The sequence below is a fragment of the Aedes albopictus genome, chromosome 2 (genome assembly GCF_035046485.1).
Source record: "Aedes albopictus strain Foshan chromosome 2, AalbF5, whole genome shotgun sequence".
Classification (NCBI taxonomy): domain Eukaryota; kingdom Metazoa; phylum Arthropoda; class Insecta; order Diptera; family Culicidae; genus Aedes; species Aedes albopictus.
Window position 1 is genome coordinate 46,439,183 of NC_085137.1, and position 27,022 is coordinate 46,466,204.

The 27,022-nt window shown below is 39.8% G+C and overlaps 1 protein-coding gene and 1 non-coding gene across 2 annotated transcripts in view; one reads left to right on the top strand and one right to left on the bottom strand.

Annotated features, from left to right (window-relative positions):
* The window catches only part of LOC109621337 (NADPH oxidase 5), a 411,936-nt gene that overhangs the window by 58,976 nt on the left and 325,938 nt on the right, over positions 1 to 27,022 (top strand). The gene's annotated exons all lie outside the window — the stretch shown is intronic.
* Positions 5,792 to 5,863, bottom strand: Trnam-cau (transfer RNA methionine (anticodon CAU)). Its single transcript has one exon. It is a non-coding gene; the product is annotated as a tRNA-Met (tRNA).

Genomic DNA, 27,022 nt, shown 5'->3' on the forward strand with positions numbered 1-27,022 from the left:
AGCGTACGTGTAGCCACTGCGCCACGGGCCCCGGCAGATATTCTTTAGGAGGATTCCGGAATGCCTCCAGGAGATCCATCACTAAATCAGCATTAGATCCTTCAGGGAACCACATAGGAAGTCCTACTGTGATTACCAATAGACTGTTCCAGAAATTATAAGCACAGCTTTGCAGCCCAGCCATTTAAGAATGAATGTAGGAATCAACTTTAGTTCCACACGTATTCTGCCCAAATATATTAACATCAAATACCGGCTAACAAAAGCCACATTTGCTTTATAAGTGGCAGAACATTCCTTAGCGGTATCTCAAAAACGTTTTGCACAAATTGCAATATTTTTGAAAAACCTTGTTTATCAGGGTAAAGTACGGTTCCTTTGAATTCCACTAAGAATTTGCATCCTTTGACAGATATGTATTTCGACCTCAACTGTAAGGTCGAGTCAAGTACAAGACACTGAAGACGACCTTACAGTTGAGGTCGAAATACGTATCTGTCAAAGGATGCAAATTCTTAGTGGAATTCAAAGGAACCGTACTTAACCCGATTTTCTTTTTATTTACAGATATTCCCCTAACAATCCCAGGTTAATCATCATCTTGTTTATCAATTTTACTTCTACGTAAAAATTTACACTAGATAAAAATTTGACTGTTGATACATGTATCTACCCGGACAATCATTAGTTTTAGTTTCAAATATGTAATACCTTACAAATAACTTTTATATCCTTCAAAAGAAGAATATTAAAAATGTTGACAGTCCAAGGCTTGTGCAGTCTCTGCTGTGTGGTCCAATGATCACCCGTATTTATACTACATAATGAATCATACCTAGACATTAAGGTACTGTCATGAATAGTATTTCATGTAGGTAGATATCCTATGCACACAACAATAGGTAGACACTATAGTCCTTTCCCCTTTAGAAAACTTCAAAAAAATAACATTCATCACCAACATAATGATAGCACAAATAAACTGATGAGTCCGTCACTTTCATAGAACATATCTATTCGCTAGAAAAACACAAAGACGATTTCGCTTTCCCAACATCGGCAACTTTACCAAAAAAGTACAAATAACACAAATCCATTCACCAAAACATAACATTTGACAATTCCGCCACAAAAGAACAATTTCGTTCACCACAAAAATAACATTTCGTTATTACCAAAACAGAAAGACAATTTCGTCAAAGCAACATCGGCCAAAAAAGAACATTCTGTTCACAACATAATGGCAATTCTACCACAAAAGAACAATTCCGTTCTCTACAAAAATAACAATTTGTTATTACAACAACCTGAAAACCAAAAGGAAATAATTTCGAAATAACTCAAAAGAAATTACACGTTCCTTGATCCTCGTCGCCACTTTTATATCCTTCAAAAGAAGAATATTAAAAATGTTGACAGTCCAAGGCTTGTGCAGTCTCTGCTGTGTGGTCCAATGATCACCCGTATTTATACTACATAATGAATCATACCTAGACATTTAGGTACTGTCATGAATAGTATTTCATGTAGGTAGATATCCTATGCACACAACAATAGATAGACACTACAATACCATGTAAAGAACAACCTGTGCCCTTATACCTAAACTTGTTATTATTATACTATTCTACTGAATGTTATGAAAACATCACAAAAACAATTGGAGGTATTTGAGCAGAGTTTGGTATTAGTGTGGTATTTGTTGATTTAGCAGTGTAAGAACTGAAGAACATGTTTTGTTATTACATCATGAAATCAGCGAACAAATGCACGATTGAATAACTAAACCTTTTATTACTTTGTTATTCAACACCCTTTAGATAACAAAAACAGCACCATAAATTTTAATTTTGCATTCATTATTGAAATAATAATATTGGTTATTTTCAATGAGTTCTCGTTTTTGTTATTTTGCCTCTTATGTCCACCTAATGGAGGACATGTCGAGGTATGATACTGTTTAAGATTAATACCTAAATATGTTATTCAGTTGCAATTCTTTTCTACTCGGGAACACCTGGAACAGGTTCCGCGAGAGCCTCTCGAACAGAATAACATACAAAATAATCACTTTTTGCCATTTGGTAAAACAGGACCCTCCTCCACCCCCTGACCTCACAACAATCCGGAATATCTCCGGAATGGTTCCGGATATTACATGGCCACTTGAGTATAATAAACTAGCACGATTGAGGACGACTTCAAAAAAATCGGATGAAAATTGGCCAAATGCCAGGATTTTCAAAATGAGTTGTCGGGGGTCGGGACGTGAAGGTTAATACTGAATTCAAAGCTTGAAAATATTATCAATGCTGATCTGAGGCCAATTATTAATGCTTATGGTTACTCGACCAGTTTCTTCAGGGATTACACCAGGAGTTCCTTCAATAATTTCAGCTGAAGTTCCTTCAAGGATTCATCCTGGAATTCTTTTGGAAATGTCTCTCCTGGAGCCAGGTATTGTCGACATGCATAGTGCGGCGCGAAAAAAGTCAGTGCTTCACGCAATTTCAAGTGCTGGTCTCCCATTTTGGCCGAGAGACAAAGACGTATGTGTGAGTGCTTTAATATCGGTGCGCTCTAAGGAGAGAGTGCTTGGCACTGTGCTTGTCACAGTGCATTTGTTTGGTACTTTCAATATACAGAAAAATACTTAATAAATTGATTATAGAGTTTGTGTTTTCGGCAAATTTGTCAAGCTTGCCAACAAGTGATGGATCGTTTGATTCGAAATTTCACCAATCTTGCGTAGAGTCAAGCACAGAGACAAACACAGTGAGATTGTATACGACAGAGTGCGAGATTGCATGTACTCGTTTCCCACTAGTTTGTTGTGTTGTCTCGTAGTAGCGTGTGCGGCGCGCAAAGAGCTTTGAGTCGCACCCTATCCCTGCCTGGAGTTCCTTCTGATATCCCTCCTGATATTTTTATCATCCAAGTGACATTTTTAAGTCCAATAGATTTCAAGAGGTTATAAACACCATCATAAAGCGCAAATAGAATCATCTTGGTTTAACGGCGGTTCTCAAAACTTTTTGAAAGCAAATACGACATCAAATTGTTACTTGGGCAAGGATCCCTCCTGTAATTCTTTAGGGGATCCCTCTTAGAACTCATGCAGGATCATGGAGATTTTGCAGAAACTCTTCCAGAAGTTCCTATGGAGATTTCTCTAGGAGTTCTCTCAGGTACTCCTACAGAAAATCCTCCAGGGATTAATCCAGGACATCCTTCGATGATTCTTGCAGTAGTTCTTTCAGGGATTGCTCCAGAAGTTCCTTAAGGCAATTCTCTAGGAATTCCTTCAGGGATCTCCTCAGTAGTTCTAAAAGAATTCAGGGATGCCTTCAGGTGTTTTATCGGGGATTCCTTCAGAAGTTTTCTCAGCTATTTCAACAGGAGTTTCCTTGGGTATTCCTATTGAAGCTCCCTCAGAGATTCTTTCAGGAAGATTCAGGGATGCCTCCAAGGGATCCATCAGGAATTCCTCCAGAAGTTTCTTCAGGAATTCCTACAGGTGGTTCTTTGGAGATGAGTTAAAAAGTTGTTCCAGAGATTCCTTCTGAAGTGCCTACAGGAATTCCTACAGATATGAGTCCCAGAGTTCTTTTAGAGATTCTTCCAGTAATTGCAGGGATTGATGCAGCTGCTTCTTCATAGATTCCACCTGGAGTTCTTTCAGAGTTCCTTCAGAGATCTCTGCAGGATTTTCTTCAGGGATTCTTATAGGTGGATCCAAGAATACTTCCAAGAGAATTCAGAGATTTCCTAGAAGTGACTTCAGGGATTCCTGCAGATGTTCATTCAAGGATAAGTCTAGTGGTTCTTTCTAAGATTCCTCCAGGAGTTGCGCTAATGAATTTCTTTTTGGTAATTTTCCAGAAGTTTTCACGAATGCCTCCAAGAATTACATCAGAGATTTCTCCAGAAGTTCCTCCAGGCACTCCTCCTGGAGTTACTTCACGAATATTTATACATAGGAGTTCCTTCAAAAATTTCTTTAGGACTAAAATCAGGCATATGTCCGTTTCTGTTGCCCAACCATCGAAATGAAGAACGATTACACGATCGCAAATGAAAAGACTACGCGGAATGTTGTTACGAGCTATCGTGTATTTCATGTTTCTCTTGAAACGTTCACTTATGGACTAAAAGGTATAACATAAAAACAAATAACATACACTTCTGCAATGCTCATCGTGGCAGTGCTGCCAGTTTTAAAAAAGCGCTCACTGTTCATCCAACAGTTTCCTCAAGGAGCTCCTACAAGAATTTCTCCAGGATTTCTTTCAGGGATTCCTCCAGGTTTCCATTTGAAATTATTTTAGGGATTTCTCCTGAAAATTCTTCGGGAATTCCACCTGAAAATCTTTCAGGAATTCGTCCTGCAAATGCTTCGGAATTCCTCCTAGTAATTCTTTCTTTTTTTCTGTATTAACGAGACTTTTAGCCCTAGGCTAGTTCATCTCGGGATTCACACTTTATTTCCATTCCGAAGAAAGAACTCACATTAAATTTTTACGAATTTGGCTGGAAAGGAATTCGATCCCAGGTCCTCGGCGTGATTGTCACGTGCTTTAACCATCACCGCAGATCCGCTCCACCTGGTAATTCTTAGCGGTAATTCTTAGCAGATTCCTTTTGGAGATCGTTTAGAAATCCTGTCTGTCTGTCTGTCTGTCTGTCTGTCTGTCTGTCTGTCTGTCTGACCGCATGCGGAAAATACCGATCGGTGTGAAATTTTGTATGGAGGTATGTTCGAGGCCGGGGATGGTTCTTAGTTTGGTGTGAGATCTCTCTCTCCGGTCTCTAGAACGAGGGGCTCCCATACAAATGACTTTGCGGGGAACGTCTCTATGGAGCTGCATGTCAAAAAGCACTGTAGGCAGGCAGTACAACGTTTGCCAGGACAGCTAGTACTGAATGAATGGAATGAACCTTTGGCCGAACACTATTGGACCAAATGCAATCTGGCCAAATAATTCGTTTGACCGAATTATGATCAGTACACGGAATGGCATTCGGCCAAATAACTCAGAACCTTTTTTTTTCATCAATGCAATGCTTTGATTTTCTGTTTTTAGATTTTTATATTGAAAAATTCATAAATTGGATATTACATATTTTCTAGCGGATGCGTGCCACCCCTGGAACATGCTAGCTTCACCATTGGAAACAATGTAGACACATTATGCTCATATGTACCACCAATCCAGTACCATTCCTTCCCCATACTGATTGGCACCGAGCTGACGAAGATGGATAAATGGCCATTACCGGCGAATTTGCTGAGGGCCTCTTAAACTCTTTTTTCACCTTAGCCCTCATGCCGCCGAATACTGAGCGAGTGCCCCATGCCGCAGCACTTTGGACGGACGGACGAACGACGAAGACGATGCGCAATCGCACAAAGCTCGAAGCTCGAAATCCGGGTGACCGGGTGCCGATGAGATTCCGAACCGTTGCGCTTCAGGGCACCCGAAATGTCAGTTTAACATTTCGATAACATAACTCAATCGAGTGTGGATGTGATTCGGCGGGTGCAAGCACGATTCAATTAACGAAAGGGTTTCAGATCAGAGGAAAAAAAAGAAACAACGTGGAATGCCGAAATTGGAGCATAAATCCATATATGGGGATGGGCACTCTTCTGGTCCGCGCGTTTCGTGAGATGGCACTTTAACGCAATGTAAGTGCTTGCGGATTGCAGAGTACGTAGCGATTCTCGACCGACTAGAGGTGATTAGTCGATGTGTTGCAGGTACGGATCGAGAAAAAAAAAATTTGATTGTAGCAGAGCGTAGTTTCGATCTACGGACCTCTGGGTTATGGGCCCAGCACGCTTCCACTGCGCCACTCTGCTTGTTGTGCTTCACACTGATTACATCGGATCAAATACTTTTTCATTTACGAAACGTAACATTTTGATCCACATTTTTCCCGAATGGTAATCAATCTTAATCTTCATTAACAGATAAACCCTGACCCGGCCCGGCGCAGCTTAGGTAATCCCTCGTTTGCGTTTCCAAACCCAGCTTTGTCTTTGACAAATGCGTGCACACTTAACCCACGCACCTCTCGAGGCTGCTCACCTTATTTGCAGACGCAGAGTCAGTGGTATGGTATGACTTTCAGGCCTAATCAATCATAAACACACGCACTGGGTCGGGTCGGCTCGATGTCAGTCGATGATAGTCCTGGTTCAGCACTTGGTTGTGCTATGGAGCAGATAGAGAGCTTCTACCTAATTATCAGCGAGAGCTGCGGGGGCAAACCACGCCGACCGTTGTTGTTGCGCCATTCAACAGTCAGTCAGTCAGTCGTCGAAACGGGTCCAAGATCAAGTAGGGGAACAGAGCCCAAAATGCCAAGATGGGGTAAAATGGCCCAACGCATAAAATCATTCCTGAATGGGACTTGATCATTGCTATAGATGAATGGTGTCAAGATATGATTGCATTAAACATTCTTCTAGAAGCTAGGCCGCCAAACCCACGGAAAATCTTTTGATTTGCCATTGAAAATTGGCAACTTCCGGTTTTTCGTGCTTGCAATTAAGGTTTTCGGGTGATTTTATTACCAGCCAAGTGTTTCCAAGTAGATTGAGGCACCCATGGAGGCGCATGGTTGTTGAAGTCTACGCTATCCATGTTAGGGGTCATTCAAATATGACGACCATCGTTTAGCGGGGAAGGGAGTGACACTCCTTGTATTGAGTATACGAAAAAACGTGACAGAGGGGTGAAAGTAAGTCGAAAATGCCAGAAAACTGATGGACGTAATTTTTGAATGTTTTCATGAAGTGGCATCTTACCCCATGGGAGATGGGCTTTTTGCACCACTTCCGTTTTACGAACCAGTTTTTGAAATCGCAAAAAAACGATGAAAATGCAATAATTTAGTGAATATTTTTGTTGAAGCATCGAGCAAATATTGTCTAGTTGCTGTTACCACTTTGAAAGCCTAACAAATGAGGCTATATATCATTGAAAACGATGAAAGTTTGAAAAATGGCATATTGCCCCACTTTCCCCTAGCAAGCGATCTTCGTGCTGCAGCAGGTTGATCTCGTGATATGCTGTGGGTAGGTGTGGGTTATACACATAGCCGCAAGGCGAGGGAGACACCGCAGCGCAGAAGTTGGAATGAAAACCTCAAAAAATGACAGTAGAGCCGTTTCACCGCATGGTTCTCCATTGGGACGGTTGTCGACGACCACGACGACGATGACGGGGTGATGCGGGCTACCGAAACGCATTGATTTGGGGCGCGTTGGGGGCAGTAGCCAAAAACATGTTAGCATTCCTTTTTGAGCTGCCTGTTTCCGATTGATAAATCACTACAATGTCTCCATGTAAGGAACGTTCAGCAAGATCACCACGTCTTAAATCTGTTACTGTTTCTGAGGAATGCTTTCAACACAGTGGATAGATTCGACTGGTTTTTCATACTAGAATGACGATATATCGTCGGTCAAGAGCGTTGTTCTCCCGAGATTTTTATTGAATGCGTTAGGGGTTATCCCTTTATTACGTAAGACAATTTCTCGATTTTTCGATACATCCATCCCTTTCCAAGATTTTTAGTATGAAACTCCAAATATTTTTGTTTGTCGCGCAACCTTTCCCAAATCAAAATCATTACGTAAAGATAGTAAAGGATGGTCCCTAACGTGGTTTTCTAAATAATTTGCATGTTCTTCAAGAGATCTATGATGATAATTGTCTGATACTGATGCATTATTATAAGTACCCTCGTTGACTTTCTTTCGGATTCTAAGCAACTTTTTTGCGATTTTCTAATTTATTCTTAACATAGGGTTGGTAATTCGCCAATTGTAGAACACTATCCAAACGTTTAACAGTTTCTGAAAATTGTTTTGTAAATTTAATTTAAGTTACTTTCGCCAAATTTGAACGGCTGATATTGCGAAATTTGCACTTCTATAGACCGGGCCTGATTTCACTATTATCACAGTCGAATGTCGCACACGACTTCGCAGCGGCTAAAGTTCACAACTTTGCTATGGCTCATGACAGGGTCATCGCGCGCAAATGGTGTAAATTATCGCTGAGAAATGAAAATTCAGTGGATTTTAAAATACATTAGTGACCCGATTTTGTCAGCCCTTTTCAGAACACACTTTTTGCTCTCCTCAAAAACCTGAACAGTTTTTCAAACTTTTTATCCCTCTATGTTCTGCATTTAAGCTGTAGTTTGTCGATAAACATGAATTAATTGGTTAAAGTTTGACCATAAGATAACGAGAGCAAATAGTTTGTCGGAAAATGGGGCTGGCAAAATCGGGTCCTTACTGTATCACAGAAATCTAAACATTAACGAGAAACCCAATATAGAAGCGTTCACATATGGGCAAGGTTGTTAGAAACCAAAGATGGCTGCCGCAATGGCCGCCTTGCAATTCGTTCAAAACTTCAAGAGCACAAATCTGATAATTGAAAAGGCGTTTGACGGATCTCCAGATTTGTGCTCACAAAAACGTGAGGCAAAATGCAGAATTTGGAAAGTGGGTGCAAGGGACCTTCACCATAAGTGCACCGATTTGTTAACAAAGTAATAAATATTTTTCATAAGAAACATTTATTGAAAGGCTAAAATATAAACGACTCAAAAGAAAGTGATCATTCTTCATAAATAATTCCAAAAGTGCCAGTGAAGAAACAGGGGTGTAAGCAGTCATAAATGACAAAAGTTCCATAAACAAATAAAAAAATGCATAAATAAATCAAAAGTTTCCATAAATAATTGATTTTTGAGCAATTAAAAAAGTCAAAAATGCAATGAATAAATCAACTGTTGCAATAAAAAAAGCCATTTTTCCCACCAAATAACTTCGAATTTTCCATAAATAAATCCGATTTTTCCATAATAAATTAGAAAATTCACAATAAAAAAATATGATAGTTGAGGAACTGAGGCGGCAGAAGGCCGCCAAAGTTTCCGATATCCGATGCACCACAACTGCATCGTTTCGGTTCTAGGCAAACCACAGATCCAAGAATTTACCCGGTATAATGCAAACATAGATGTTATCCCTTTTTTAGGTCCGACGAGCGATAGCGAGTTCGGACAGCAAACGATTGCTCGGTAAATTGCAATCACAGTTAGGCAAGCTTTTCAGTCGTTACAGTCATATAAGTGCGATTCAGCATTTCACTGCCACATACTTTCCTGCATTTGTTTTTCATGGGTAATTTAGTCATTTTTTATTGCATTTTTTGTATTTTTTATTGCTTTTTCGATATTTTTTTATTGTGTATTTTCTAATTTATTATGGAAAAATCGGATTTATTTATGGAAAATTCGAAGTTATTTGGTGGGAAAAATGGCTTTTTTTTATTGCAACAGTTGATTTATTCATTGCATTTTTGACTTTTTTAATTGCTCGAAAATCAATTATTTATGGAAACTTTTGATTTATTTATGCATTTTTTATTTGTTTATGGAACTTTTGTAATTTATTACTGCTTACACCCCTGTTTCTTCACTGAGACTTTTCGAATAATTTATGGGAAAATTTGTATTTATTATGGAACGTTTAATTGTCTGGCTTTATTGAAAATTGTGTGTCCCTGGATGAGTGATGACACGAAAACTGCACAAATTTCGAAATTATACAGTGTCGAACAAAACAGTAAGACCATCAGTCGTTTTTCATACAAAATGGCCAAACTTGATGATATGGTGCTCAGTTTATAGTGGACCGATTTGGCTGAAATTTTGACAGTCGGCATGGAATAACGTAAATTTTGATTTGTATTTAATTGATCGAGTTCTATTACTGTATTTAAGAAATCTATGTTTAGAAATAAGCTTTACAGGCAAACCGACAACAAATATTAAAGTCGCACCAGTTACAAGAACCAGGAAGTGGTTGACACTTCTGAATTGTTGAAAATGATTATCTCATAAAAATTGTATTGAATTTGTTTTTTCACACTTTAATGATGCATTTTCCATCCAATTGTTGAACACTGGCATTACCTAAACTATCCAAGTAACATTCACTCATTTAACCAACATTGCAATGACATTTTTATTCCACATTTGATTGAATTACAGTTTAACATTATTTCATCTCCTTGTAATCAGGCGTTGTTCAAACAAAAGCAATATTTTCTGCAAGCGCGATACAGGCTTTCAATCGGAATCTGTGTTATATCAGACTCATATTAAACTTGTATTCAGCTATAATAAGCTGCTGCGAAAACAAAAACAAATTGAAGTGCGAGGTGCAATAATTATGGTCCAATGATGTTTATTTGTCGCATCTCAACGCATTTATAACACACAAGCTCTTCTGAAAATTTCTTTACTTGGAATTTGAACTCGTGATCTCCCAATCACCCGTCGCATGCCTTACCGACTACGCCATCCTGGAATTGGTAAGTTGCTCGCTGAGAGTGTAACATCTTCGCAATGCTATGAAAGATCAATATTCAGATTTATGGATGGTTGTGAATATTTATTTTAAAAAAGTTGTGAAGATGACTACAACTTTGAAATTGCTACGAAAATTAGCAAATGTTTCGAATATTTTGCATTGGTGTGCAACAATCATCAATACATATTTAATAATGAGGAACGTCCCAGTACTGCTCTATTATAATCACTTTGACCTGTTGTTCAATCGAAAAGTGATAATCGAACAAATAAATCATAAACCCGTTTATATAGCTTACTGTTAAATCATTATTGAAAGTTCCCACAATTCTTCATTACACCAACTAAGCTAGCCATAAAAAAGATTGACATTTCTCAGGTCATTTTGACAGACCACACACATGCACGAAAAAGACGGGTAATAAACGATCTTGTTGCTGTCCTTTTCATGTTCATGTTACATTCGTCAAAATTACCTGAGAATTGTCAGTCATTTTGAGGTTAGGTTCGTTGGTGTAATAAAGAATAGCTGAAGTATTAAACTTCGAAAACATTTGTTCAACTTATGTAGACCACAATAATCAGCTACCGGAAACTGTGGAACATGAGCTTTTTAACGCGTAGAAAAAAGTTCTTCTTCAGCTTATATTAAAGCTAGTCAGGGCAAATCGAACTAACAAAAATTGCTGACGTTTGTTAAGCTTATAATTAAATTGCTGTTCACATACGTGCCAAAAGTTGCATTTTGGCTTGTTTACAATGTAAATAGCATCATTTCAGCTTATTATTCAGCATTTGGTTTTGTTTAGCTGCGGATGTTATAAACCAGCAATAATTCGACATGCATGCTTATCAATGACTTCGAATTGTTCCTTGGGTATTGGCATTAATTCCAGTTTTTTTAGAGGCGTTTCAGTTCCAATGGTATTCAAGGGGTCTGTAGAGGTTTCAAAGCGGTTTCAAGGTTGCTCCAGGTTTGTTTAAGGGGTTTTCAGGGACGTTCCAAGGGGTTCCACGGAGTTTAATGGGCGTTCCAGGGTTTTCAAGGTGTTTCAGGGGCATCTTAGGTAGTTTCGAGGGCTTTCAAGGGTGTTCCGAAGGATTTTGGAAGCCTTCTAGGGCATAAGTTCCCAATGTTTCAGGTGCGTTTTTGATAGGAGTTTTTTTAATAGCCAACGACGTCCCAAAGGATTTTTAGCACGTTCAGAAGAATTCCAAAGGTGTTTCAGGGGGTTCCAGAAGATTTCAGAAGCATCCCCTCCACACTTCCACACTTCCACAGTTATTATTTGAAGGGCTTTCTTTGCCTGCCATTGCATGAATTAGTATATTGTGAGGCAAGTACCTACAATGATACACTATGCCCAGGGAGTCGAGAAAATATTCCCGCCTGGAACGTGAATTGAACCCGCCGTCTCCGGATTGGTGATCCATAGCCTTAACCACTAGGCTAACTGGAGACCCGATCTAACGGAAAACCTTTCGGAACCATCCTGAAGTTCGCCTCTGACACACCCCCCTTGTAAGCTCCAAGAAACCCTAAGGCACACTTCTGAAATTCACGAATGTTGACCCGCGTTGAGGCGAGTCAGAGCAACTTGATGTTTGGTATTTTAACAAACTCACAAATTTCAGGAAAAAAATAGCTTTATGAATATTTTGAATTTTATTTCACGTGTAAAACAATGCTTCTGCAATATATAATCCATTACTCTTGGTATAAGCTAATCGCCAACATGGTTTTTTCCGAAAGCTTTAGCGCCCTCATAAGAAAATTTCATCTGGCATTTTTATAAAAAAAAAACATTGTTACTCCATTATTCTGTGAAGATTTTTTTTCTTCCATCCTCCTATATTAGTTTACGAATCTGTTTGTGCCTTCACAGACATGAGAATGCAATATATGTAAAAATATCTTCTTTACTTCTTCTCGTAAATATCAGAAAATCGTCTGAGTGTGTGTTTTTTTTTCAGTTTTGTTTTTGTGTACGTTTAACAAAATCCCTATGAGTGTGATTTCTACCAGAGATTTGACATTCGTTCAGAGGATTCTTCAAAAACTATTCATCATATTTCTCCAGAGATTCATCAAGAAATTTCTTCAGAAATTCCCTCAGGGATCCATCGAAATTTCAAAAAAAAATCATCCAGAAATTTTCACAGAAACCCCTCTACGAACTCTTCAAAAAAAATCTTCTAGCAAGGATTCCTCCAAATATTTCACAAAAAAAAATAAAAAAAAACTTAAAAAAGTCTTGCATGTTTCTTTAGTCCAAGACTTTTTTATGGATTACTTTAGGAATTTCTTCAGAAATTTCCCTTGATATTCTTTAAGAATATCAGCGATTCCTTCGGAGAGTCCCACATAGATTCTTTCAGAAACTCTTCCCAGAAATTTTCGAAAAATCTTCTGCACATTCATCTGAAAACTTCTTGAGAGATTTCGCCAAGGACTAGAGTGTCCTTCCCGGGACATCCCGGGACAAGAATTCCCGGGATTTGAGTGATTTCGGGATTTCCCGAATCCCGGGATATCATTTCAGAAATCCCGACAATCCCGGGAATCCCGGGATGAAAACAATTTGTAGATAAAACTGCCAAATATCAAGGCAAAAACTTTATCTGGCCATTTTCACTTTCGAAATATGAGCGGTTTTCTCACACACCACCATCGGGCTTTGGACACTAGGTCATACTTGAAAAAAAAATCAATCATTCATGATAAACTTCGTATCATGTTATGCATTTCATTCATCTTTTTCTATTTATTGGTTTATTCAGTAGCAGCAAGAACAAACTGGACATAGCCCACATACCATATTACATTGTAATTTTGGAAATCTGAGACCAAACTTTTACTATATTATGTAAATAATTTGAATTTTTCAGAAGAAAATTAATGAATCTCAATAACAAGTACAAAAGTTTTAAAATTATGGAAAACCGCAATTGCAAAAAGAGTCCAACCTTTTGTATTGAAATATTCGGAAACTAAGAGTTCAAAAGGTACTCAAAAGTTATATTGAAGTGCGATTTTTACGATACATATCAACAATACAAACATCTTCCGTAGCGATATAATACGGATTATGATAATTATTTCTCTTAAACTATTAGATATCGGTAGAAAATTACTTGCAATAAATTAACTACAAAATAATTGAAAACAGACTGTTCTTGGCGAACATAACGTTGATACTTTTATATGTATTTCGTTATTGACATTTGTACATCAAGTAGTAGTGCAGTACATTGTATAGACATTTTATAATACTTCTTGTGATGGATACAGAAATAACCATAACTTAAAAAATTAATATTTCAACTGCACAAAAGTTAAACAAATCAATTTTCTGGGTTTTATTGAAATTTTAAAAAATCCCGGGATTTCCCGGGATTAGCTAAGTATTTTGTCCCGAATCCCGGGACACGAAAATTGGCCGGGAAATGGACACTCTACCAAGGACTCCTCCAAAAATGTGCTTGGAGATTTCTTCAAGGATTTTTTCAAACATTATTCCAAGGTTTTATCCTGACATTGTCTTTAGGGATTGCTTCAGGAATTCATCTATGGATTCTTTCAGAAATTTCACTAGAGTACCTTCCTGAATTTTTCGACTTTTATAGATCCTTTATAAAATTTCTATTTTTTTTCCAGGGCAGAAATTCAATTCTTCCAGAAACTTTCTGAACTATACTTTTAGAAAACCTTCCATGGTTTTTATTAGAATATCCTACAGAATTTTTTTTCAGAAATTTTGAGAGACTTTTGAAAAGTTTTCCCAGGATTTTTCCAGCAATTAGTTTTAAGATTCCTACTGAAATTTTTACAAGTATTCCATTACGAAATTCTTCGTGCTTAAGAGTTTCCTCCATTTTTTTCAGGAATTCTTTCGAAAACTGTTTCAGGGAGTCATTTTCTAATTTTCTTAAGAGATTTCTCCGCAAATTCCCCCAAAGATTCTTTCCGATTTTTTTCCAGGAGTTCCTTCAGAAATTTCTCGGCTAATTCTTTTAGAAAATGGTCCATGGATTGCCTCAGAAAATCCACCAAGAACTTATCAAGAGTTTACTTTCTCTAGATGTTTATCCACAATTTCTCCAAGGATTCGTTTAGGACATTTTCTTTAAAATTGTTCAGTAATTCCCCTAGATTTTTTTGAAAATCCTCCAGGAATGCTTTTAAAAATCCCTCCACTGGTGCTTTTGGAAAATGTTTCACGGATTTCTTCAGAAATTGCTTCCTTTTCAAGAAAATCCACTAGAGGTTTTTGTAGAAATTTCTCCAAGAGTATTTTCCATCAGAAATTGCCTAATGGGTTCACTTATGTTATATAGTAATTACCCCAGAAATTCTTCGTGAGATTCCTTCGTCCGGGCGTACGAAATATATGTTCTTTTTTTATGTCTAATTTTTTTCTGAAAAATCTCTACGGATTTGTTAAGAAAGTTCATGAGTTTCTCTCGGAATCTTTACGGATTTTTTAGAGATTCTTCTAATAATTCTTTTGGGAGTTCATAAATGTATACCAACTTCTCTAGGAGCTCCTTCAGGAGCGATGTTGAAGAGTAGGCATGAGAGTCCGTCACCTTGTCGCAGTCCCAGGCGAGATTCAAATGAACTGGATAGTTCACCCGAAACCCTTACGCAGTTTTGCACACCGTCCATCGTTGCTTTAATCAGTCTAGTCAGCTTCCTAGGAAAGCCGTTTTCGTCCATGATTCTGCATAGCTCTGCGCGGTCGATACTGTCGTATGCCGCTTTGAAGTCGATGAACAGGTGATGCGTTGGGACCTGATATTCACGGCATTTCTGGAGGATTTGCCGTACGGTGAAGATCTGGTCCGTTGTCGACCGGCCGTCGATGAAGCCAGCTTGATAACTTCCCACGAACTCATTCGTTTTAGGTGACAGACGACGGAAGATGATCTGGGATAGCACTTTGTAGGCAGAATTCAAGATAGTGATCGCCCTGAAGTTCTCACATTCCAAATGGTCGCCTTTCTTGTGGATGGGGCAGATTACCCCTTCCTTCCACTCCTCTTGTAGCTGTTCGGTTTCCCAGATCCTGACTATCAGCCGATGCAAACAGGTGGCCAACTTTTCTGGGCCCATCTTGATGAGTTCAGCTACGATACTATTCTTACCAGCTGCTTTGTTGGTTTTGAGCTGGTGAATGGCATCCTTAACTTCCCTCAGCGTGGGAGTTGGTTCATTTCCACCCTCCGCTGCACTGGCGTCGTCGTTTCCTCCGTTGCCGTGGGCTCCCGTGCCTACGTTCTCCACGCCGTTCAGGTGCTGATCGAAGTGCTGCTTCCACCTTTCGATCACCTCACGTCCGTACGTCAAGAGGCCACCGTCTTTATCCCTGCATATTTCAGCTCGCGTCACGAAGCCTTTGCGGGATGCGTTGAGCTTCTGATAGAACTTTCGTGTTTCTTGGGAACGGCACAGCAGTTCCATTTCTTCACACTCCGCTTCTTCCAGGCGGCGCTTTTTCTCCCGAGAGAGGTGGGTCTGCTGTTTCCGCTTCTGTTTGTAACGTTCCACGTTCTGTCGAGTCCCTTGCTGCAGCATTACCGCCCTCGCTGCCTTCTTCTCCTCCAAAACCGTTCTGCACTCTTCGTCGAACCATACGTTCCGTTGATTCCGTTCCACGTACCCGATGGTGCTGTTTGCTGCGTTGTTGATGGCTGCTTTGACTGTACTCTAGAGGGGCCTCATCGAGCTCGCCCTCGTTAGGCAACGCGGCTTCGAGATTCTGCGCATATGCTGAGGCGACATCCGATTGCTTCAGTCGCTCTAGGTCGCCGGCACCGTACATTGTTGATGACGGAGAGCTTTGGGCGCAGTTTGACCATCACCAGATAGTGGTCGGACTCGATGTTGGCGCCACGATAGGTCCTGACGTCGATAATGTCCGTCCGTCCGTCCGTCAATCAGAACGTGGTCGATTTGAGATTCCGTCTGCTGTGGTGATCTTCAGGTGTAACGATAAGGGAGGCTGTGTTGGAAAAATGTGCTACGTATGGCCATATTTTTGGAGGCGGCGAAATCAATAAGTCGTAGGCCGTTTTCGTTCGTCTGCTGGTGGGCGCTGAACTTACCAATCGTCGGTCTGAACTCCTCCTCCTGGTCTACCTGAGCTTCTATGATGATCTTGACGTCGTGGCTTGGGCAGCGATCGTACTCGCGTTCGAACTGCGCGTAAAATGCGTCCTTGTCATCATCAGTACTTCCGGAGTGTGGGCTGTCCACGTCCATTATGTTGAAGTTGAAGAATCGGCCCTTGATCCTCAACCTGCACATTCTTTCGTCGATCGGCCACCAACCGATCACGCGCCTCTGCATATCACCCATCACGATGAAAGCTGTTAGTGGATCACAATGGGATCTGAATTGCGCAGCATACCGTGCCAAAAAATACTCCCCAATACGCTTTGAAATTTATACGTAGGATTTTTATCTAATTGCCGTCTAGCTAAGCACCGACCAATAATGATCGAGTTTGTTTTTGCACCTCGCCCTACGCCTCATGGCTTATTTGATATCAATTAATGATTGATAAATTAGCTTCCACATGATTTAAAAATATATTGTAAAAAAACTACAATTTCCTTAAAAATTAAGATTGAATCATTGTCCCTGGAATTCTATTTCCTGAATTCAATTCCCGGCACACCTTCTACGTGACACTATGGTACATAGCATGGTCAAAATGATGATTCTTCGCAATCCAAATCAAATCATGTGTTCACTGCTTTGATGTGATTGCCTTCGGCATACGAAAACGAGAAAAATTTTGTACCACTGAAATGAAATTAAAGCGATTTTTTTTTTCATAATTATTCTATTTCGAGTGTTACAGGGGCTGGTTTTTGATAGTCTACATCTTTTTGCTTTCATCTAATGAGTCATTGGCAAAGGTTAATTATCAACTAGTTACGATCTGATATGATGGGAATTAGCGCATATGATTAACCCTTCAGAGCTCACGCCGCTGTAAAAGTACAACACTATCAAAAAATCTCACTCATTGTATACAGGAGTAGCGCGGTGCAGTTTTAGTATCGGATAGACATGCGTTCTGGAAGATTAAAAAAATTTCTACCCTAGTGTTTTGAATAATTCTATCGTCTCTACAGTCAGTAGTTTGAACTGTTGAAACGGTCGTGACATGCTAAAGAAATTGCAATTAATGCTACCCATTCTCAATCGATGGACGGCAAGAGCTAATGTGATTGCTTTCGATTCCTCCGAAGAAAAGAAGAATGTCACGGTAGTGAAGGCGGAACGTGAAAACTAGCCATTTCTATACGTATGTTAAATGACGAAGAATCGAAAACATGACAGCCGTGAGATATAGGCTTTATTAAGGTCTGAGGTCAAGCTCGTCCGTTGAAAATTTGAAATTACCACGTGCTGCCGTTGAAAAAGCACGTTTTAGCTCTCTCGGAGAGGCAGCTTGTCCCACTCGTTCGGGGTTGGCAGTGTGGCCAGGATTATTTTGAAATGAGTTTATGGTTCAGTATAGCCAAAGTTGTACAAGATGGTTTTGTATCAACATTCTGGTTTTCATTTTGTCCTCAGTGACAAAAGTTATAACATGGATATGGTAGAAGATTTGCAGAGAAAGAAAATAATGTAAACAAATATAATAATGAAAGATGTGAATATAACTGGCTCAGTAAAAGGTCGGGTATTCATCAAGAATATACTGATGGTGTCTGAGCTCGTTTCTTGATCAGTACATAAACTTTACAAAAATTATCGTTGTTATCCAAGGCTATGGGTATCTTAGCATGCATATACGATATAAGAATGAGAAAATGATTCATTGATCATAGAAACCACTTAGCTATTTGCTTTATAATTATAAGCTAAGTAGCAGGTTGAGTCCAAAAGACGGGAGTTACGAAGAAATAGAACAAGAATAAGTGTATTGTATTGATACAGCAATAAAATGCATGGCGAATTATATATAACAAGCAGAGTTACTTCTTATTATGCTTGACGTCGGAGAAGATTTCCACTATTGTTTCATCGAGCATTTCATTGTGTTTTCATTTATATTGAAACTAAATACTATCACAGCATGGAATCATAAATGGTTAGACTTATCAAACCTCTTGTATCTAAAGATAGATCTCAAATCATTATTGGCAACCACCAGAACGGTGATCCACGCCGACCTCAATTTTCTCATTTCAGTCGATACCAACAAAGCAGAAGAGAAAAAAAACTCTCCCGGCTGAAGGCTGTGGATGGATGCCCGCAGATGGGAGAACAATAGAGCACGGTATAAACAAACGCCGTCCTGGCAGGGCAGGTGCGTTTGGTAGCTGCGAAATAGTTGCTATGAAAATGATTTCGTGCAGTTCGAGCAAGTTGCTCGAATACTCAATCAATGATTTTATGTAGCAGCAAATGCATTGATTTGCATTCATTGCATTGCATTGATTGCAATTCAAGGTTTACATGGAAAACTAAGAGAAAATAAACTAAATCTTCTCAAAACTTAAACAAAACAGAAACATTTTATAGATTCAAATTTATTTAACATATTTCATTCAAACATACAGAGAAAATAAAACTGCTCGAAACTCTAGTCGGCTGTAAGCGTCGACTCATAGGAGAGCTACGAATTTCATAGAAATCATATATGGTATACCCGATGATTTTGGGTGGATCGGTGAATATTTTTTTATCATCCGGAAATTCATCTAGAAATTCAATGGATTTCCTTCGAGAATTTCTCTAGGAATTCCTCTTGAAGTACCTCCAGAAATTTCTCTAGGAGGTCCTCCACGAATTCCTCAAGGTGTCCTTCAAGGCAGTCTTCAGGAGATTTCTTGAGAAGTTCCTCCCGGAAATCCTCAAGGTGTTCCTCCAAAAAATCCTCTAGGAGTACCTCTACGAGTTCCTCTGGAAATACCTTGGGAAGTGTCTCCAGAAATACCTTTTGGAGCCCAACCAAGAAATTCCAGAAAATTTCTAGAAGTTCAAAAGATTTTTTTTCTACGAGCTTCTCCAGGATATTCTTGGGGAGTTCCTCCGAGAATTCTTCCCAAAGTTCCTCGCAAATCTCCTGTAGAAAATCCTCAAGGAATCCCTCCAGGAGATTGTCTAGGAGTTTCTTCTAGAAATTCTTCTAGAAGTAGGATTTTTTCTATAAGTTCCTCCGGGAATTCCTCGAGGACTGCCAAAGGAAACTCTTTGAAGTTTCTCTAGGGATTTCACTAGAAGTTACTTCGTGAAATCCTTTTCGAGTGTCTCCAGGAATTCTTCTTGAGTTCTTCCGGAAATTCCTCTAGAAGTTCTTCCAGAAATTGCTTTTCGAGTGCCTATGAGATTTCTTTGTAGGAGTTCCTCAAAGAATTCCTCGGGATTTCTCTAGTCGGTCCTCCGCGAGTTCCTCTAGGAGTTTCAATTGCATTTTTTTTTCTAGGAGTTTCTCTAGGAATTCCCCAAAGAGCTCTCTTGAGATTGCCTCTAAGAGTTCCTCCAGAAGTTTCTCTAGGAACCTTTGAAAAGTTCAAATGCATATTTTCTAAGAGTTTGTTCTGGAATTCTTCGAGAGGTTCTTCCGGATATGCCTATAGGAATTTCTCCGGGAATTCCTGAACGAGTTCCCACCCTTAGTAATTTGTCCAGCAGTTTCTGCGGGGCTTCCTTTAGAAGTTTCTCCAAGAGTTCCTATGGTCTCGCCGGGAATTCTATTAGGATTTCCTCCAAGAATTACTCTAGGAGTTCCTCCAGGAATTTCTGTACAAGTTCTTCCGGGAATCCTAAGAATTTTTTCGGGAATTACTCTTGGTGATCATTCAACAATTCCTCCAGGAACTCCTCCAAACAATTCTTAAGTAGTATACCTCTAATTCCTGTAGGAGTACCTCCAAGAATTTCTTGAGAAATCTCTCCGGAAATATCTCTAGGAATACCTCTAGAAATTACTCTAGAAGTTGAACATGCCTTTTTTCACGAGTTACTCCTGGATTTCCTCGAGGAGTTTCTCGGAGAATTCTACCAGAAATTCGTCCAGATTTTTTTCAAGAAGCTCTTCTAGGAGTTTCTCCGCAAACTCTTTCAGAAGTACCGATTGGATTTTTTTATGAGATCATCCGGGAATTTCTCTAGAATTTCTCTGAGAGATTCTCCGAGGATTCCTCAAGGAATTCCTCGAGGAGTTTCTCCGGTTAATCCGCTAGGTGGTCTTCTGGGAATTGCTATAGTAGTTCCAAGAGGATTTTTTTTCTAGAAGTCTCCCCGAAAATTACTCTAGGAATTCCAAGAATTTCGCTAGGAGTCCTTCCGGGAGTTTTCTTGGGAGTTCCATCAAAAATTCCTCTAGAGGTTCATCCGGAAATTACTCTTCGAGCTCCTATCGGATTTCTTTCTAAGAGTTGCTCCGTGAATTCCTCTAGGAGTTTCAATTTGATTTTATTCTAGGAGTTCCTCCAAGAATTTTCCTAGGAGTTCTTTTGGAAATTTTTCAAATGTGATTTTTTCTAAGTGTTCGTACATAAATTTCTCGAGAAGTTCTCCAGGAAATGCCTATGGGAGTTTAACCGGGAATTCCTGAAGGAGTTCCTACCCCAGTATTTTCTCGATGGGTTTCTCCGGGAATCTAGATCCTAGATTCCTCTAGGATTTCCTCCAAAAATTCCTCTAGGAGTTCCTCCGGAACTTCTTCAAAAAGTTCACCAGAATCTCGTCTAGGAATTCTTCCAGGAATTTATCTAAACATTCTTCTATAAATTCTTCAGGTAGCTCCTCCGGAAATTGATCTTCGAGTTTTTATAAGATTTCTTTCTGGGAGTTCTTCAGGGAATTTCTCGAGATTTCCCTAGTCAGTCCTCCGGAAATTCCTCTAGGAGTTTCAATCGGATTTTTTTTTCCAGGGGGTCCTCCAAGAATTCCCCAAAAAGTTTTCTCGAGATTTCTTCTAGAGGATCCTCCAGCAATTTATAAGGAGGCCTCAGCGAAATTCTTCTAGAAATTCAAATGGGAATTTTTCTAAGAGTTCGTACGTGCGTATCTCTGAGAATTCCTGTAGTTTTGCCGGGATTTCTACTAGAATTCCTTCAAGAATTCCTCTAGAAGTTCCTCCAGAAATACCTCAAGAAGTTCCTCCAGAAATTCTTCCAGGAATTTCTCTAGAAGTTCTTCCGGGAATTCTTCTAGGAGTGTCTCCGGGAGTTCTTCTTGGTCGTCAACCAGCAATTTCTTCAGACGTTCCTCCAAAAAATCTTTAAGAAATATCTCCTGGAATTCCTCTAGGAGTATCTCTCCCGAGAATTCCTCTACAAATTTCTCCAGATTTTTTTCTAAGAGTTCCTCCTGAAATTCTTCTAGGAGCTCCTACGGGATTTTTTCTTTTAGTTCGTTCAAGAATTCCACGAGTGGATCCTTCGGGAATTCTTCTTGAAATTTCTTCAGAAACTCATCTTGAAATTCCTTCAGAAATTCCTCTACGAGTAACTCCAGGAATTTCTCCAGGAGTTTCTCCTAGAATACCAACTAGAAGTCTCTCTGGGAATTCTTCTAGGACTTCCAAGAATTTCTCTAAGAGTCCCCCTGGGATTGGGGGTTCCTCTAGGAGGTGCTCCAAAAATTTCTATAAGACTTTCTCCTTGTTCCTCAAGGAGTTTCTTCAGCAATTTCTCTACAGGTGTTTCAAAAACTATTCTATGAATTTATTTTTAAAGTTCCTGCGGGAATTCCTCTATGCTGTCGTTCGGGACTTCTTCTAGGAGTTACAATGTATTTTTTTTTCTTGGAGTTGCTCCGGAAATTGCTCTACGTAGAATTAGCGACACCAGTAGAATTCGTCCAAAATTACCTCCGAAAATTCCTATGGAAGTTCCTTCGGGAATTCCTCAAGGTGTTTCTCCGCATATTTACCCAGGATTTCCACCGCAAATTCTTCTAATTGTTTTCTTCAGTAATTTCTCTTACAATTTCTCCACGAATTCCTCTGGGAGTTGCTCCAGGGGTTCCTCCAGAAATACTTCTTGGAGTTCCCTTCAGAATTCATCTAGGTGGTCTTCTGGGAATTCCTCTCTAGGAGTTTCATAGGATTTTTTTTTTCCTAAAATCTCACCGGGAATTCCTCTGGGAGTTCCTCCGGGTATAATTACTTGAATATCCCAAAGAGTGTCGTAAGCAATTTTCTTCAAAGGTCATCCAGGAATTATTTTATGAGTTTCTCCCGAAATTCCTCTTGGAGTTCCTCTAAAAATCCTGCAAGAAATCCCGTCGGGAATTTTTATAGGAGTACCTTCAAAAATTTCTCTATAAGTTCCTCCAGGAGTTCTTCTTGAGATTTTGTGTGTATGTTTCTCCGGGAATTAAACTAAAGTTTCTCTAAGAAATCCTGTCGGAGTATTTTCAAGGACTTTTCAAAAGTTCCTCCGAAATTGCTCTACCAGTTCTCAAGGAATTTCTTTCTAGCAGATCCTCCGGTGATTCTTCGGGGAGATACCCCGAGAATTTCTGCAGGCGATCCCGATATTCCTCTAGAAGTTTCAATGGGATCTTTTTCTTGGAGTTTCTCCATGAATTCCTCGAGTGATTCTTCCGGAGTTTCCCCGGGAATTGCTCTGGGAGTTTCATTTCTCCTAGAGAAATGGCTGAAGAAACTCCATGAGGAATTTAAGGAGGAACTCCTGGAAGAATTCCGAGAGGAACACCCAGAGAAATTCCAGGAGGAAGTCCTAGAGGTATATCTGGAGGAACTCCTAGAGCAATTCCCAGAGGAATTCCTAGAGGAGTTCTTGAAGGAACTCCCAAAAGAATCCCCGAAGAGAATTTTAGAAAAAAAAATCTCTTGGAACTCCTGAAGGAATGCACCTAAAGAAAGAGGATCTCCAAGAGGCATACCTGGAGGAACTCCTATAAAAAATCCCGCTGGAACTCATCGAAGAGAAACACCTAGAAAAACTCCTAGAAAAACTCCACAGATTATTACAGGAGTTTCCTCTGAGATTCATTCGGCAATTTATCCTGGAGTTCTTCCGGGATTTCAACTTAGGATTCCACTTGAAAATCCTCTAGGCATTCATACTAGGATTCCACCTAGACTTCCTTCATTGATTTCTCTCTTTCTTCCTGGCATTCCTACTGACATTCCTCCAGGAATTCCTCTTGGCATTCCTCTAGGAATCTCCTGGGATTCTTCCAGGGATTCTGCCTGGAATTCCTCCAAGGATTCCTCCAGGAATTCCTCCAGTAATTCCTCATGGGATTCCTGCGTGAATTTCTCCTCAGATTCCTCCATGAAATCTTCCTTGGATCCTCCTTGGAATTCCTCCTAGGACTCCTCCAAGAAATCCTCCTCGGGATTCCTAGAGGAGCTCTTCCTAGGATTATTACATAGCTTCCTTTTGGTATTCCACCAATAATTCTTCCTGGGATTTTTCCAGGAATTTCTCTTCGGATTCCATCAGATATTACTCTAAGGAATCCTCTAGGAATTCTTTCAAGAATATCTCCAGGAATTCCTTCTAGGATACTCACAGGTTTTTTTTTCTGAGATTTTACCAGCAATTCTTCCTGGGAAGAATCCCAATCCAAGAATTCCTCTTGGAGTTTCTCCAGAAAATTCTCCTATGATTCCCCCAAGAAATCCTCATGGGATTCCTTTTGGAATTCATCTTCGTCAATCTTCCTGAGCTTCCTATGGCAATTACTCCTGGTATATCTCTAGGAATTCCTCCTGAGGTTTCTCCAAAAAGGCCTTCAAGAATTTCTCCAGAAATTCATCCAAGCCATTCCTCTTGGGAATCCTCCGGGAATGTCTTCGGAAATGCTTCAGGAATTTCACAAATATATCTTCTGAAACTCCTCCTATGATTCCTCCTAGTATCAATACAGGAATTAATTCTTGGATTCCATCAGCCATTTTTCTCTGAATTTTCCAAGGCTTCCACCACGAAATTTTACAGGAATTGTTCCAAGGATTTTTACATGAGTTTTTTCTGGGGTTCCTTCTACAATTCGTCCTAGAATTCCTCTAGGAATTCATCCTAGGATTCCACTTGGAAGTCCTTTAGGAGTTCGTCGTAGGATTCAATTTGGAATTCCAACGTGGATTGCTCCAAAAATACCTCCAAGTATTCCTTCAGGGGATCCTTTAGGAATTCCTCTAGGCATTCTTCTGGGAGTACCTCGTGGGATTGTTCCAGGCATTCCTGCTGGGATTCTTCCAGGAATTCCAGGCATTCCTATTGGCATTCCTCCAGGTATTCCTCTTGGCATTCCTCATGGGATTCCTCCAGGAATTCCTCCTGGCATTCATCCGTGAATTCCTCCTTGAATTCCTCCAGGAAATCCTCCTAGGATTCTTCCAGGAAATCCTCCTGGGATTCCTCTAGGAAATCCTGGGAGGTTTTCTATAAATTTCTCCTAAGATTTTTCTAAATTTTGTTGCGGGGCTTCCTACAGAAATTTCTCCTCAGGTTTCTTTAGGTGTTCCTCCAAAGATTTCTCCAGGATTTCTTTTGGGAATACTCCAGGCATACCTTCGGAAAATCTTCAGGAATTCTTCCAGAAGCTCCACCTGGGACTCCTCCATTAAATCCTCCTGCGATTCCTTCAGGAAATCCTCCTGGGATTCTTCCTGGAACTCTTCCTTGTATTATAACAGGCAATAACTCTGGAATTTCTGAATCAATTCTTCCAGGGATTTGTTCAGGAATTCCTCCAGAATTTTTTTTTTGGATTCCACTAAGAATTCCTCCAGAAGCAATGCTTATGAGAAATTTCAGTAGGATTTGCTGTAGAAATCTCAGTAGGATTTCCTGGAGAAATCTCAAGAGGAATTCCTGGAGGGATCTCAGTAGGAATTTCTGGTGGAAACTCATTAGGAATTTCTGAAAGAATCCCAAGAGGAATTTAAGGAGGAATAGAAAAATTGGTAGAAATATCTGGTGGAATCCAAGGAAAAATTCCTAGAAGAATTCTAGAACGATTTTCTGGAAGAACCTTACGAGGAATTTCTGGAAGATCACCAGAAGGAATTTCTAGAGGAACCCCAAGGGAAATTCCTTCAGGAACTCCAGGATGAATTCCTGGAGATATCTTGGGAGGAATTTCTGCAAGAATCCAAGAAGTAATTTCTGAAAAAACCTAGAAGGAACTCCTGGAAAAATCCCAAGAAAAATGCTTGGAAGAATCCTAGGTAGAATTTCTGAGAAAATCCCAGGAGGAATTTCTGGATGAGTCCTTGAAGGAAATCCTGTAGGAATCCGAGGAAGAATTCCTAGAGGAATCCCGGGAGGAAACCCTGGAGAAACCTCTGAAGAAATTTCTTGGAGGAATTTCAGGAGGAATTTCTCAAGGAATCACGGTTACAACTGTTGTGGGAATCCCAGAAGGAATTCCTCGAAACATCCCGGAAAGTATTCCTTGAGAATGCTTAGGAAAAATTCCTTGAGAAATTCCAAGAGGAATTTCTATAGAGGAATCCCAAGATGAATTCCTGGAGGAACAACAATAGAAACGCCTGCAGGAAATCCAGGAGGAATTCCAGTAGAAACCCCGGGAGGAATTTTATGAGGAATTTATCAAAAAAAATCCTGAGAGAAATTCCTGGAAGAATCTCAATTTGTGGAGAAATTCTTGGAGAAATGCTTGTAGAATCGAAGGCAGAAATACTGGAAGAATCCAGGAAGGAACTCTTGGGGGAATCCCAGGAGTAAGTCTTGAAGGTATCCCAGAAGGAACGTCGAGTTCTAGGAGGAATTTCGCAAAGATGACCCGCAGGATTTCCTGAAGGAATCGCAGGACGAATGCTAGGAAGACTCCAAGGAGGGATTCCTGAAAGAGTTCCAGAAGAAGTTCCTGGAAGGAAATCAGAAAGAATCTCCGCAGCAATTTCAAAAGAACTTCATAAAGGAATCTCAGGAGGAATTTCTGGAAGAATCCCAGGAGGAATTTCTGGAAGAATCCGAGAAGCAATTCCTGGAGGAATCGCAATAAGAATCCCTGAAGTCCTAAAGGAATCTAAGACAAAATTCCAGTAAGAATTCAATAATTAATTCATGGAGGAATCCCAGGAGAAATTCGTGAAAGAATTCCTGGAGGAATCCTTGAAACAATCACTTTAGAAATTCCAAGAGGAATTCCTGGAGGAATCCCAGTAAGAATCCCAGGAGGATCCTTGAGTTCTTCGGAAATTCTTATTGCGATTTCTCCGGGAATACTACCTGCGATTCCTCCAGGAATTGCTTCTTGGATTTTTCCAGAATTCCTCCACAAATTCATTTTGGGATTCCTCAGGAAGTCTGTATGGAATTCTTCCAGGAATTCCTCTTGGGATTGATCCAAGAATGCTTCCTAGAATTTCTCTAGGAATTCCTCCCATAATTTCTCGAGAAATTTCGCCTGGGATTCTTCCAGGAATTTCTCTCAGGATTTTTATTTTTGATAAATTCCTCCTAAAATTCATCCATGAATTCCTCCTGGGATCCCTCCAGGAATTTTTCCTTGGATTCCTCCCACGATATACTTTCAGGAATTCCTTCAACAAATTTCCCAGGAATTCCTTCCAGGGTTTTTCCATGAATTTCTTCTTGTAATCTTTGAGGAATTCCTCCTGGGGTTTCTACTGGAATT